Genomic DNA, 15,207 nt, shown 5'->3' with positions numbered 1-15,207 from the left:
AGGACCTAGAAATGTTTATATTCAATTGTAACTGATATATACATTAAATGTGGATGATAATTATTTCATTTAGTTGAATCAATTTTAATGTTTAATTTTATTTTTATTTTACAATTTTATTTTTATAATCCTTTCGATTCTTATTTCATCTTTTAAATTAGACGAAAAATCTTCTTTTTTTTCGTATCAATTAATTAGACTCTGTTTCTTCTCTCTCTCCTCCTTCATTCCTTTAGCCTAAATATTAAGATTAACATTCTAAAGTTCTTTACTATTTTAAGGTAAAGTAAACCCTAAACTTCAAAATTTAAAGAGTGCAAATATAACAGTTATGTAAGAAAAATAAATATATAATTTTTTTATCAGTTGACCCCCTAAATAAAGTGATTAGCGATATTATTTATGTTTTCTTTTCATCCTTTAAAAAAAATGTTTCCTTTCCATGGTTTTTTGCTTTTTTTCTTTCTTTCTTTTCTTTCTATGATTTACAATTTTGCATATATATATTTTTATCATGATTATTTTGCATATATTTATAATTTTTATGTTTTGCAAATCTTTGCATTAGTAAAGAAAATAAATCATTCAAATAAAAAATTATATTCTTCACGCACATGTTTAAATCTTAATTATATTATTCTGCCCGCCCATAAATCGGTGCATGGCACACGCACAATTACTGTTTCATGTTAAATGATAAACTATGGGTTTTCCAATAAAATTAACTGTTCAGGAATTTTCATAGAATTTTCTTCAACTTCTTCTTCTTTCCTTTCGAATAATATAATAGATTATTTTTAAAAAATTATATTTTTTAAAAGAACTACTCAGACCAGTTTAATAAGGAGGAGTTGAAATAATATAGGATCTATATTTAAATTTTGTTGTTATCATTATAATTTTTAGATATATAAAAAAAAATTACAATAAAAAATCTTAAATTGATAATTATTTTAAAATTTTCTATACACATTATTTTTATTTTTCTCCAAATCTGAAATGCTTATAAAATAAATAACTTTTAAATTATTTTTCCAAGTTACAATTTTCCCTTACTTTTTTACTATCTCAAATTGTTTACTTTCAACTTTATCTTTACCAAAATCTCACTTTTTCTTCGTCTATTCTTATTCTTATCAAATATTATATCGTTAAATAAAAAACACACATATTTTGTTTAATTCTATAATTTTCTCTTCAATTTCAAAAGTCTTATCTCTTTGATTTATTCCTATATAATAAAATAAAATGCCCACTATTAAATTGTATGTCGTAATTTAAAAAAATGGTGATATTTTTATAAATATATAATTTTAGATAAATACTAAAAAAATATAATACATAAGAATTTTCCAAATTTATTCACGTTAAATTTTTATAGACATACATAACGGTGGATAAAAAGAAGACATACATAAAAAAAAATGAAGATCGGAAGAAAAGAACCACAATTAATTGACAAAAAAATTCACTCTAAATATATTAAGAGATTGAATCTGTAGAAAATATATTATAATCAAGATTGTAAAAAAGATACGCATAATCAAATTAAAAAAAAAAAAAATCTACAAAAGATTGAGTTTCTCCTTTAAATAATATATAAAGGTGTAGATACCTCGTCAAAGTGCAATACTTGGTTCCCAAGAAACAGCACAACATATATATAGCCCTTTTGAATTGTTTAAAAAAGTTGTCATGGAGTGGTGCGATCATTGTTGCAGGTTCTGTCAAACCAGAGTGGAAACCTTCATCCATGACTTTTCAGGCAAATATTGCAGGTATAATAGTAATACTAGTGTTACTCATATTTTCTTCTCTCTTATTTTCTGGGAAAAATATTATATTTTCACGCCATTAATTAATTCTTCCTATTGATTTATAATGTTCTATTTGCAGCTGCTGCTCCATGTGTGGGAAGATTTTATTAGACTTGAGTACCCCACTCCAGGTCATATTTCCAAACAAAGGGGTAAATAGGAAATCTAGAGGAATAAAGAAAAGAAGAATGAATAATGCAAAAGTTGAGAAAAAATATTGTGTAAGTGTTCTGTTTTTCCCTTAATTTTTGTTCCTTTTTGGTCAATTAAGATATTGCAAATAACTTGCTATGTAAATATAAATCTAAATTATGCTTTTTGTGTGTGTTTAGTTTCATACATTTTTTGTAACCTTAAAGTGCACCTTCAAAATTATCTAAATTATGCAATCCTTATTGCAGGGTGCAGCTTCTAAGGGTCCTTACCCCTCTGATCAAGGAAGTAAAGCATCTCACAAATTCTGATACCATTCAAGTTTCTGATAATTGTTGAAGAATCGTAGTTCAGTGTTGCTTAGTGTGCTGTAGATTGAATATCTTGTTTGACATTATTTTGATTGAGGTGATTGCTCTTGAAAAAAACTGATAGAAGAGTTGCAATTAATTTTGTCAACTTAAGCTGACATTTTTTATTACTATTATTGTTGCTCTCATCTCAGTTAATGCAGTTGTTCATGTAAATATACATTCCAATTGATATATTTCTTTAACAAATTTACATTTAGGATTTAGAGTTGCAATTGATATCTCCTATCAATATAAATATACAAGAATGCATGTGTGAGAACATCCATTTCGTAAACCATCTTCTGTTATGGTGAAAAGTTTGTCTGTACAAAGTAGTCTTTCATTTGTATTGTTTGTTTTGATCCAAGTTTTGACACACTGTGTTCTTCTATTTGATATTTTGTTTGTTAAATTGAGAAATAATGTTGTCCTTGATGACTTATGTTAAGTGTCCTTGGTGATTAATTCATGCGATATTTCATTTTAACATACAACTAAAAACTGGGAAATATAAATGTGGAGGACACGTGTTAAAGGATTATTAGAACAAGCATCAAGAAGCAAATTATTGAATTAGGAGTTAGGATGATCTTAATTTCAGATATGTAAGGCATGTGAATAACATTTGCACTACCATACAAAACTTTGTTGCTCATTCTATTTGTCAAAGTGATGGGTTCATGGCTTTTTGTCTCCCACTAGTTTTGGACAATTAGACTGTGACATGTGCACTTATGGTCCTTATACATTGATGTATTCCTTTTCAAAAGCATTGCCAGACACTTTATAATTTGACTTCATAAATTATAGACACTATTACTACTTTTAAATTTAACTTTATTTGACTCATTTTCTAATTTAGTCTATTCCCTGAAATGGAAAAAGAAAAAGGAAAAGAAATATATAGGGGAAAGTATTAAATCAAGTTTGAAGAGAAGGGTACTTTTCTTTGCTTCCCAAGATGACTTGTGAGGATGCCGACATAAAAATGTCCCTTTAAAATAAAACTAAAAAAACCCTGCTTGTTAAAAAAATATAATTATGTATTAAGTCACTTACATAATAGCATCCTTTTAATATTATTAGAATTGGAAATGAGTGAAATTGAATTGAGTTTGATCAATTTAATATTTGGCTTAGTTTGGAGTTTCACTTAAATTTAATATGTATCTTTTTTTTTAATCAAATTATACGCTCAATTCAAGTTTACTAATAATTTGATCCAATTTGTTAATTTAAATTACATGAATCAAGATTCAAATTTTTTAATCTTATTATACATTTTAAAATCTGAATTTATTAATAAATTTTACATAAAATGATCGTTTAATTTTTTGGAAAAATAAAACATAATATATTTTATTAGTTTTGCAAAGTTAGAAGATATAACTTTAAAGAAACATAATTACAAACAAATTCTATATAAGTAAAAACTATTTCATCTTGCATAAAATAATAAATTAAAAAAAAAAAACTCAATCCATAACCATGACAGTCTAGTGTCTACAATTTTTCTAATGATTATTTGCTTATAACTAGATTTTGAGTGTTCTTTCAAATTTCAATAAGTTGAAATTAAATAAAAAATTAATTATAAATATTATATATATATATATGTGAAATTAATTTATGAACTAAATAACTAATTAAATTATACGCAATTCAAATTTTATTTATTTATTTATCAAAGTTAAGTTTTAATTTAAGTTTAACTTATTTAGTTTATAAACAAAATTCAACTAATAAATTATTAAATTAAATTTCAAATTATTTTTGAGTAAGTTAATTTCACACTAACTCTTAAATACTATTGTTACATTTGTCGAGCAGAACAACGTTTTTTTCCTTTTTCATAGAAATAACATATATCTTTTATATTAAGCAATCCTACTTGCACTTTCAAAAAAAGGTAATCCTACTTGGTCATGTTGACAAAATTTCCTTTATGAGTGTTTAATGCCTTAAACAATGTTATTGGAGCAAGCAATTTGACTTCAACGTTAAGTTAAAATTATATTATACTACTTAAACGTTTAGTTATCCTACTTAGTGTAAAATATATTTACTTTTCATTTGTATAATACAATTAAAATTATATATTTTAAATTTGTAAAATTTAAACAATTAAATTGAAGCTAATGTTTTTAAAAAATTATATGAGATTTTAAAGAATAGGTAATTTTGTTATTTAAATATAATTTATATAATTTTTTATTAGTTTATGTCAAATACAAGAAATATAATATAATATTATCTAGTTTATTAAATAATATGTACCAAATATTAAATACAATTAAGGTTTAGTGTGTTCTTATCATATCATATTTTTTTCTTATATCATAAAACAAATAAAAAAATATATAATTTATCAACCAAATAAGATAAGAGACGAATAAGACTATCATTTATTATTCACGCAAAAACAATTCATTATAACATGATATCACAAGAAACTGAATATCATGGAGGAAGAGAGGATAGGATAACTTCAATCTTCACCTTTCCCATTTTCCATATATATACTATGTTGTATATTATATTATAGTATCTATATAATTTAATATGTTATGCATTATATATAATAGAAAATATATATTAATTTTTTTATATAATATATGTAGCAATATATATTATAAAATTTGTATTATGCATTTTATCTTACATATAGTTATAATAATTTTGACATATAAATTTAAAGTATATTATTAATTAAAATAGTAAAAATAAATAATTATTATACAAATAAATGTTTTAAAAAAACTATTTAAATAATGATTATAATTTTAAAATATTGTAAAACATTTGTTGGAAGAAGCTAAACCCTAAAATGAATTTTAGTATCTCGGAAGATTATTGAATTAGTCATTCACTGTTAGTTAAGGGATCCTTTTGTTTCAAAAAAGTGCCTAAATAGACGTTTTTAAGAAATAAGCTATGATCAAGAGATGACACCCTAATAAACAAACATGTTACAAGTGCAATGGTATATTATGAAATCTATATATGCTTAGTCAAAGGTTTAGATGTTTATATACCTTATTTATGGCACTTTGAAACTGCTTATTAATGGCACTTTGAAACTGAACGCAATTGTTGTGATGGAGTATTGGTGCAGTCATTGTTGCAGGCTTTGCCCTACCAGATTCGAAACCATCTATGATGACATTTCCGTCGATTCTTGCTGGTAAACTATCTTCTCTTTTCTTTTCTTAAATATAAACAATCCAAATAGGTTTCTTAGAATATCCAAAAGAGTTGAGACAATGGGGAAAATAATGGGAATTCATTGTTAATTAGATTCTAGACTTTTCATGCCATTCATTGGTCCTACCTATATTCAAATTTCAAATTTTCATTTTTCTATTTACAGCGTTTGTACTTTATGTGGAAAGGTTCTATTAGACTTGAATGAGTCGCTCCAAGTAGTTTTTCCAAATAAGAAAATAAATAAAAGTTCTGGAAGAAAGATGGGGAGAAATATGAAGAAAGGTGTACAAGCTCAGAAAAAAGAATGCGTAAGTGCTTCGATTTGTCCTATGTTTTGTCACTAGATTTATCGTACGTAATATAGTAGCTGAATTGGTCATATTGTCAATTTGTCATAACGTGGCATGTAGATCTAAATTATATGCACTGTTCTGTATTTAGTTTTCTAAGGTTTTGTGACTTCAGGATGCACCGTAGAGATGTCTTTCATCTGATTATTTTTCATTAATATATTGCTTCATCTATTTGGGCCATGATCAAGGGAACCTTATGATTTCGAATCTGAATTCGTATATACATAGCAACAAATGAACCATGATTTCACCTTATTCATTAAAAAATTAGATCAATTGCAGCCTTGATCTTTGATATTATCAACGTTAATTTATATTGTGTTTGGTTTGATTGTAAAAACCTATGATAAGTACAATATTATAGTGGGTTTTAAGTATAATTTTTTTTATATGTAATTAATGTTATTCTCCAATTAGAATTCACATAATTTTAACTCCATAGGATGTATAAATGTGTATTAATAAAATCGATAAAATACATTATATTTTCACATTTATACTAGAATAAACAACTGTACCACGCAGGAAAAAATTGGTCAGCTGAATTTTGTGTTGTTGTATGTGAACTCATGTTTTCTTGCCTCTACTCTCTGATTTTTGTTCAATTCAGTTCTTAATTAAACTGAGTTATTTATCCTTTGTTTTTTGTATTCAGATAAGTCGTTTACAGTAATTGTGTAATTGACAATATGTTGCTTGTGTGGACACTTTGTACAGGATACGAGTCAGACTTCTGAAAATTTTGAAGAGGCATAGTTCTGTGTCTTAAGATTTACTATCTTGATTTTTTTGAGATGACTCTTCCTAATAAAGCTACAAACTCTGCCATTCATTTTTATCTACAATAATTACTATTTTACTCCCATGTTATCTAGGATTGTGGATAAAGAATGTTTTGTGATTTATTTCTTCATATATACTTGTTATATATATGGATAAGCCTCTTATCATTGATGCATAGTAAGAAACATAAATTAAAGTTATATTAAATATGATTAAGTAATCAGAGCTAATTAAGTAGATAGTGAGCATATATAAACATCAGTTAAAATGGACAAAATGGCTAGAACAAATCAAAGAAATTGAACTTAACTACTTAAGGTTGGCATTCAGCAGTGTATGTGTAAAATATAATTTAAAACTATAGATAAGATCATATTATATAACTTTAATTGATAACCATGGATTGACTCATAATGAAAGCAACAAATCGAGGCCTTTTTGAATGGTTAATTTCGTTTATCATTAATGAATCTGCATGTGTTTGAATGTGAGTCAAAGGTCCAAGTTTCACTCTATATTCACATCAAAGATTATGCCTTGCATAAAAGATTGACAATAGTATTGAGAAAAATACAAGTCTCACATCAATTAGAGATTAGGTAATTATTTTGTATATAAGTGAAAAGTAACTTTTACCTTACAAGCCGATTTTATAAGATTGAGTTAGGTTCAAATTCACTATTCTAAGATAAAAATTACTGGCTAAGCAAAAAAAATTGTCTGGCTAAACAGAAGAAACTAAAAGTGAACTACATTTTGATAAAGCTTACAATATAGAAAATAATTTGGCCTGTTTATGCGGAGATAAAATAAATAAATGAAAGTTCTATGTATTGATTATACTTAATTATTAGAGCATGTATGATTTTAGCTGTCATTTTTTTTTTCTAGTTACAATGAACACAACAGTTTTAATTTAAGATCTTATACAAATTCTTACAATAAACACGACAAAGTTTTAACTTAGGAGATTGTGCAAAGCCATTTTCCCCTCCTCTTTACATGTGAATTCCAAGAAGATTTGGCCATAGAATGCAAAGGACTAGAATACTGTTATAATTCCTTAGAGCTAGCCTGAAACAATAGATCACCAGAAGCAAGAGAAATTATTAGATAATTAACCATTACATAATATGTATTTAAGTTGGTCAAGTTTTTTTTAAAAAATTATTTACACTTTGTATATGTTATGAAAAAAATAATTAGGATTTATGTGACTTAGAACTACCTAATAATTTCTTTAGGAAGTAGGAAATTCATTCATGTTTATTGCTAAGGTTATCTGAATTTTTTGCAACCTATCATGAGTTTTGAGAGCCCAATAAATTGGCTGATTTCCATGCAAGTCATGCTGTCAATGCCTATGATTTTTATTTATTTTTTTGGTTTTGGACCCTTACCTTAATTAAGGACTTTTTTTTAGATCGGTTTTATTTATTTATTTATTTATGATTGAAAGGGGATTGCATTATAACAACAACTCAGGTCCTTATATAAGTCGGAAAATACTTTACTGTAATGGCACTTCTAAATTTATAAATTAATCACAGCAAGAAAAAATTGAACAATCCTAAAATTAATTCGTATCCCACGCAAACTAAAAAACCATATTAAAGGTATTGTGATGTTTATATATATAATTAACTTTGTTAGTGATTAAGTTAAAGTAAAGAATGCTTCTCACCTTTTTAATTTTAAATGACAAAGTCATAAATTAAGGTATTGTGATTTTGATATATAGAGTAATTATCTCTTATTACGAGAGATAAAATTAAATAATTTTTAAATTATAAATATAAATAATTAATAATTAAAATCAAAAATTCAATTGTAAATATCTTTTATGACTACATATTATTATTGTTATTTTTATCATCATTATTATTGTTATAATCATTATTGTTAATTACTATCTTTTAAATAAAAAATTCCCTAAGGAACTTCTTAAATTGCATGTGAGCAGTGAAAACACATGCTTTTGATAACATTGGAACTAAGTGCAGCTTGGTTTATTAGGATGTTAAGAGACATAACCTTGGTTCATTAAACCAGTAGAATAATGTTGCCTTTATTATCTGATAACCATTGTTAGGACAATATTTAGATCATCTCCACATATCAACCAATGTTCTTTCCTGTGCTGTGAAAACACATGAATTCCTTTTTTCCATATACCCAAACAACTGCAACCATATATTTGGGTTTTTTCCTAAAATCAATGAGGAGACCTCTAAATTGTAAAAGTAAGGCCGTGCATAAGGTTCTCCCTTTAGTCCCTCTAAAAAAAGTTATATTAATATTTATATATTTTTTTCAAATTTTTATAATTTAAAAGTCACTTTCTGTATTAAAAATTTTCTTTAAAAGATATGTAAATATAATTTTTTTTTCAAGATTTGATGACTTAAAATATTTTTATTCTTTTATCAAAATATATTATTATTAATTTTAAAAAATCTTACATTAAGATTTTCTTTAAACCTAATAATATGTTGGATCAACATATGTAAAAGTGCAAAATCAAGTGTCTTGATCTACATAAAATGGTGAGGAGAGAGTAGTGAAAGTAAAGAAATAGTGTAGAAATTTGAAATTTCAATTGTTTGGTAGCATTGCAATAAGGTCAAATAGAAATAGAAAAGGTGTACTCTTGTATAAATCAGCCAAAGAAACATAGTATCTTGCTCTAATGTGTAAATTTTATGAGCAAAAGTTACACTCTGCAAATATAAATTAGTCTTTAATTGTTTAACTTTGAGTTATTGCATAAACCATGTTTAAGAACAAAAAATAGTAAAGAAATTATATGTAGTGTAAATCAAAATTTTAAATTAATTATTTAATTTTAAATTAATTATTTAATTTTAAATTAATTATTTAATTTTAAATTAATTATTTAATTTTAAATTATTATTATTGTTGTTATTATCGTTGTAGTATTTCTATCTTTCCAAGTTTTTTAGCCTTGAATTTACTATTAATTTTTATAGTTTCACAAATGTGTAATTTTGTTCTTTCAAAAATTTATTTACAAATTTGACTTTCTTAATTTTCAAAATTAAGCAATGTTAATTTATCATTAACATGTTCCGCAAAGTTTGTGAGTTACACACAAGACAATTACTTAGTTGTTGGCTTCTATATAAAGAAGAACATTGTTTTTACTATATATATATATATATATTAGTTTTTTATTTCAATAAAAATTTATAATCTATTAAAATAAATTAATTTTAAATTTTCTAATAACTTTTTTCTACTAATTGCTTGTGGTATTACTTAGCGATGTCAACATTTTCTATTTGACATGTTAATAGTAGAATAATATTATTTAATTTTAAGAACTAGAAAGACTAAATTTATATAATAAAAAAAATTGTGGAACCAAATTTACATATTAACAAAACTACATTCACAAGGTTAGCTCACAAGTTGTGACCCGTTTTGATAACTTTAGTTAATATGTACTAATTTGTATTTATTAAATTACAAGTTCATCTAAAAATATACTAATAATATTATTAATATTAATTTATCAATAATATTATTAATGTTTTATTTTTGTTTATTTAGTGGTAGTGTTCCAATTGTAAGTTGTTAGCATTAGTGTTTAAAAAACCGGACCGAACCATCCGGTTGGACCGGGAACCGGTGGTCCAGCCGGTCCGAACCTTAAGTTGGATCGGTTATGCAGTCGACTCGTTTTAAACCGGATTGAACCGGTCAATTTTTCGGTTCAACCGGTGAACCGGTGGGTCAAACTGGTTCAACCACTTTTTTTTTTCTTTTAAATTTTTTTTAAGGGACCATAAACCACAAAAATAATAATGAAAATTTAATCTTTTAATGGAAGAACAAAGATTCTTATTAAATATAACAATGACTACTTGTTCTAATGTATTTGTTTATATAATATACAACTTAAATAACTTTTATAGTATATTATTAATTTTATATCAATTGCAAACATATTATATATGTACATATTATTTATATTTTTTATTTGTATTAATATACAGTTTAACATGTAATTTTTTTATATATTTTTTATAAAATAAAAATAAAAATAATTTTAAATAAGATAGAAAAATTGAAATTTAAAATAAGATATGAATTTATTAAAATTTATAAGTATAAAATGTATTTAATATGAATATTTTTTTAATAAAAATAAATAAAAATCGAGTCATGCGGTTCAACTAGTGAACCACCGATTCAACCTTTGACCCACTGACCCAGTACCTTAACCGGTTCGATGACCGGTCTGGTTTTTAAAACTATGGTTAGCATTGCTAAAGTCATCGCGTTCGAAGTATTGTCGATTTTGACTTTCTTTAGGCTATTACGAGTTTATCATTGGAAAGATGTTTTTTCATCATCACACCATAAGGTTTTCACAGTCTCTATGATTTCCTGTAACATAGACCATCACTAGTAAGTCGTATGCCATCCACTTCACTAGTGCTAGCACCACCATAGTTGTCTACTTTAGACTTGCATTACTCTTTGGTGGCCTTACCATCGTAAATCACCATTCACAATCAACAACCAAGGTGTGAGTGACAATTTTACCAACAAAGTGTATGGCACATGACTTACCGATGATTGTCACTAGTGCTAGCACCACCACATTTGTCCGCAATAGACCTGCATTACTCCTTGGTGGTCTTACCATCGTAAATCACCGTTCACGATTGACAACCAAGGTGTGAGAGATAGTTTTACCAACAAAGTGTATGGCACATGACTTACCGATGATGGTCCTACGATGCAGGAAATCCTATAGACAATGGAAATCCTATGATGTGACAACGAAGAAGTGTTTTTCCAAGGATAAATCTGTGATGGACCGACAAACACCAAAACAGAAAATACCTTAAACACGATGATCCTAACGATGTGAGCAGATTTATAGTCGAAACATTGATACTAAAAGGAGGGCTTAAACCACTCCTTATTCTTAACCTCGATTCGGGACTTGTTTCGATATACCTAAAAGTCTTATATCATTTAGGAATTAAGACTAAGTGTAGTTGATAAGCACCTTCCCTCGTTAACCCACTAGACACCTTTTCAATCACAAAATCGTGACGGTTTAACGAACGTTAAAACAGGAAATACCTCAAATGCGATAACCCTAATGATAATAACGAATTTTACGGTAAAAATAGATAATAAATATATATTTTGATAAATTAATGACAGGAACAAGTATTTAGTGTATATTTTTGATAAATCGATGAATTTCAAATGTTTATTTAAGAAACTTGTTGACTTAATGACTTATTATTCTTAGTTAAAAGATAAGGCGTAAAGATAAAAATAATAAAATACCAATAACAAAACTTGTATTAAATCTAAGTTTATTTTTATTTTATTTTTTATAAAAAATAAGTCAGATTAAGACTTGCGTTAAGTCTATTTTGTTAAAAGATTGCCATGATATATATTATTTAAAGAACCTGTTAATCATATAAGGATGGCCTATTTGAATTAAATAAATATTTATTATTTTATTAAATTTACATAATATATTAAAATTATATATATATATATATATATATATATATATTAAATATTAAGTATTCTAACTTGTATAATAAGTGAAACTTATAAATTTATTCAAAGATAAATTTATATCTTATTTGGAGATCTTATTAAAAAAAATATTTTTAAATAAGTTCTTATCATAAACGTTTTATTAAACTTTAGAAATATATTTATTTCATATAAACAAGTTAAATTTGATTTTTTATAAAATATAACATCTATTTTTAATTATATTATTGTGTTAAATTATTAAAAAATAAGTCTTTAAATAAGTTGATCAAACTTTTATGTAAGACAAATCAAACCTTTGGTTCATGAAAAGTTAATAAACTATGTCCAAACCATATATTTTCAAATAATATTAGACTAAAATTTAACAAAATTTAACTGAACCTAACTTATTTATACCTTAATTAGGAGTTTAAATCTCAATTTTAATAATTTATTTTTTATTATATTTTCACATGTCACTTAGCTATGTAACGTCGCCATGACATAATCATCTACATCATCTATTACACTAACATTATTTCAACTCAAATATATTATTTTTGAATAAAATTTAATAAATAAAAATATTAAAATTACATAATTAAGATAATTAGAAACTCGCTAAATTGAAACTTAAAGGATTATTAAAATCGTATAAGTACACTATTTGAGAATTAAATGTGCATTTAAATTTTTATTAAATTAATATTAATTTATCTTTAATCAGTTAATTAGTAAAAATATATTTTTTAATCCATAAGAAAGATGATTTGATTTTCCCGTTTCTACTATAACTCCTTCTCTCAACTAATAGACTAATTCTAATAATTTTAATAATATTAAGTGTAATAAAATATTTTCAGATATCATAACTAAATTATTATTTAACTTTTAATTTTAATGTTAAAAGATCAATAAATGCATATTTTTTTAGTTAACAAATGCATGTATTTATACTAAATTATGTTTTATTCATAAAAAATACAAGTTCATGTTTTTATTAATAATACAATAATTTTTCTTAAATTTTTTATTTTCACATTTATTCGTGTTAAAATACTATTAAGCATGTTGATCAACCAATACATATTGTTTATGATTTCGAGTTTGAGGCCCATTTTTCTATTTATTTATTAAAATCAAACTCGATTATAAGAATTATATAACAACTCACAATTTAACCAATTGAATTAGAATTATCGGTTCAAATTTTTTAAAAGTTTTATTTTGTGATAATACATATCATTAAATTAAATCTACACAAAGAAATCATTAAATTAAATTAAATGAAAATGAAAATCCCTTATTTTTCATTAATAACGTAATCTATATTAATAATAAAGGAAATTATTTTATATATATATATATATATATATATATATATATATATATATATATATACTAACAATAAAAGAAGTACTTTTATTTAGTGTACATATTTTCTTGAATTATTTTATCTTTATAAACTATACGTAAATCACTCTTTATCTTTTAATATTTTATTTAATTTTCTCTCTTTATAATTATTCACTATACCATCTTTCTATTCGTATTTTATTTTCCTTTTGATCTTGTGTAAAGTAATAAGAATTCATTGAACTTGGGTAGAACATGGTATTGGTAAGGTCCATGTTGGTGTGTTTGTGATTGTGACCTTATTCCGTGACTTCCTCTTCCACGCGGTATGGGTCTATGGACGGTGTTTCTCCTCTTTCTAGGACTTTGCAGCCTAAATAAATAAAACAAATTATTTAAAAATTAATTATCAAAATAAAGTATTTTTATCATATAAAAAATGTTATAAACAAAATAAAAATTAATTATCAAAATAAATTATTTTTGTCACGTAAGTAATATTATAAACAAAATGCTCTTGGGTAGACGTAATGCTAACCCTAGGCATTTTGTGTCCAAAAACAATTATATTTCAAAAAAATTTATATAAAATACATGTATATTTATTTTAAAATACTTAAAAAAATTTAAATATTTTTTTTAAATTATAAAAATTATTAACTAAATATAAATATGTTTAATTTATATATTTATTTCTAACATAATTTTTAAAAAATATTATTCTTCAACTAAATATAAAGGTAATATAATATTGTACTTTACAAAAATTATTTCATTTAAAACAAACTTTTATATACTTAATTTTTACAATATAAAAAATATATATTTTAAATATAAATAAATTTAAATATCTGTTACATATAATTTACTTTAAATATTATTCACTTTTATAATTAATTTATACGTTTATAATATCAAATAATATATAAATACAAAACCAATGAAATATAAAATTAAATATAAATATAATTATTATTTATATTTAATTATAACACAATCTACACAAATATAAAGTTTTAGTTAATTTGTTTATTTTAAAATTTTCTTCAATTAAAATATACTATTTAAATTCATCTTTGTTAAATTTCTTATATATTACTACAAAAGTATAAATAAAAAAACAGTTTTTTTATTTATTTATTAAATATACGATTACAATATAAAATAAATTAAAATATATTTGGTTACATATTATTTAAATAAATAAGATTAAAATAAATCATAATATAAATACTTTAAATAATTTATTTTTATTTGTATGAAATTTATATCATTATACTAAAAAATTCTTCTAATTTTAAAATAATTAGTTTTTATTATTTTATTTATTTTTTTTGGTTGAAAACCCCCTTTTATATTCTTTAGAATAATTAAATGGTATAATTATAATACATCATTAATATATAAAAAAAATTAATCCTCACAATTAATTCATATTAAATGATTAGATAATATAATTTTTGTATCAAATATATACATTGCTTAACATTCATATATATATATATATATATTATTTTTTTATATGAAAAAGTCACTTTTAATTATTTAACTAATACCTAATTTTCAAGACTATAATGTCATTAAAATGTAATATTTATTACTTTTATTAATGATTAATTTTTATTAAAAATTTTAATCATTGAT

The 15,207-nt window shown here is 23.9% G+C and overlaps 2 long non-coding RNA genes across 2 annotated transcripts; both read left to right on the top strand.

Moving 5' to 3' along the window:
- Window positions 1-1,161: 1,161 nt before the first annotated feature.
- Window positions 1,162-2,922, top strand: LOC114916665 (uncharacterized). Its single transcript, XR_003805244.2, has 3 exons — window positions 1,162-1,778; window positions 1,897-2,038; window positions 2,219-2,922. It is a non-coding gene; the product is annotated as an uncharacterized LOC114916665 (long non-coding RNA).
- A 2,321-nt stretch (window positions 2,923-5,243) lies between these two features.
- Window positions 5,244-6,796, top strand: LOC114916452 (uncharacterized). The gene is made up of 3 exons (XR_014429706.1): window positions 5,244-5,507; window positions 5,694-5,838; window positions 6,601-6,796. It is a non-coding gene; the product is annotated as an uncharacterized LOC114916452 (long non-coding RNA).
- Window positions 6,797-15,207: the final 8,411 nt, after the last annotated feature.

This window comes from Cajanus cajan, chromosome 9, assembly GCF_000230855.2.
Source record: "Cajanus cajan strain Asha chromosome 9, NIPB_CcT2T_4, whole genome shotgun sequence".
NCBI classification, from domain to species: domain Eukaryota; kingdom Viridiplantae; phylum Streptophyta; class Magnoliopsida; order Fabales; family Fabaceae; genus Cajanus; species Cajanus cajan.
This window is presented reverse-complemented; position numbering and strand designations above follow the sequence as displayed.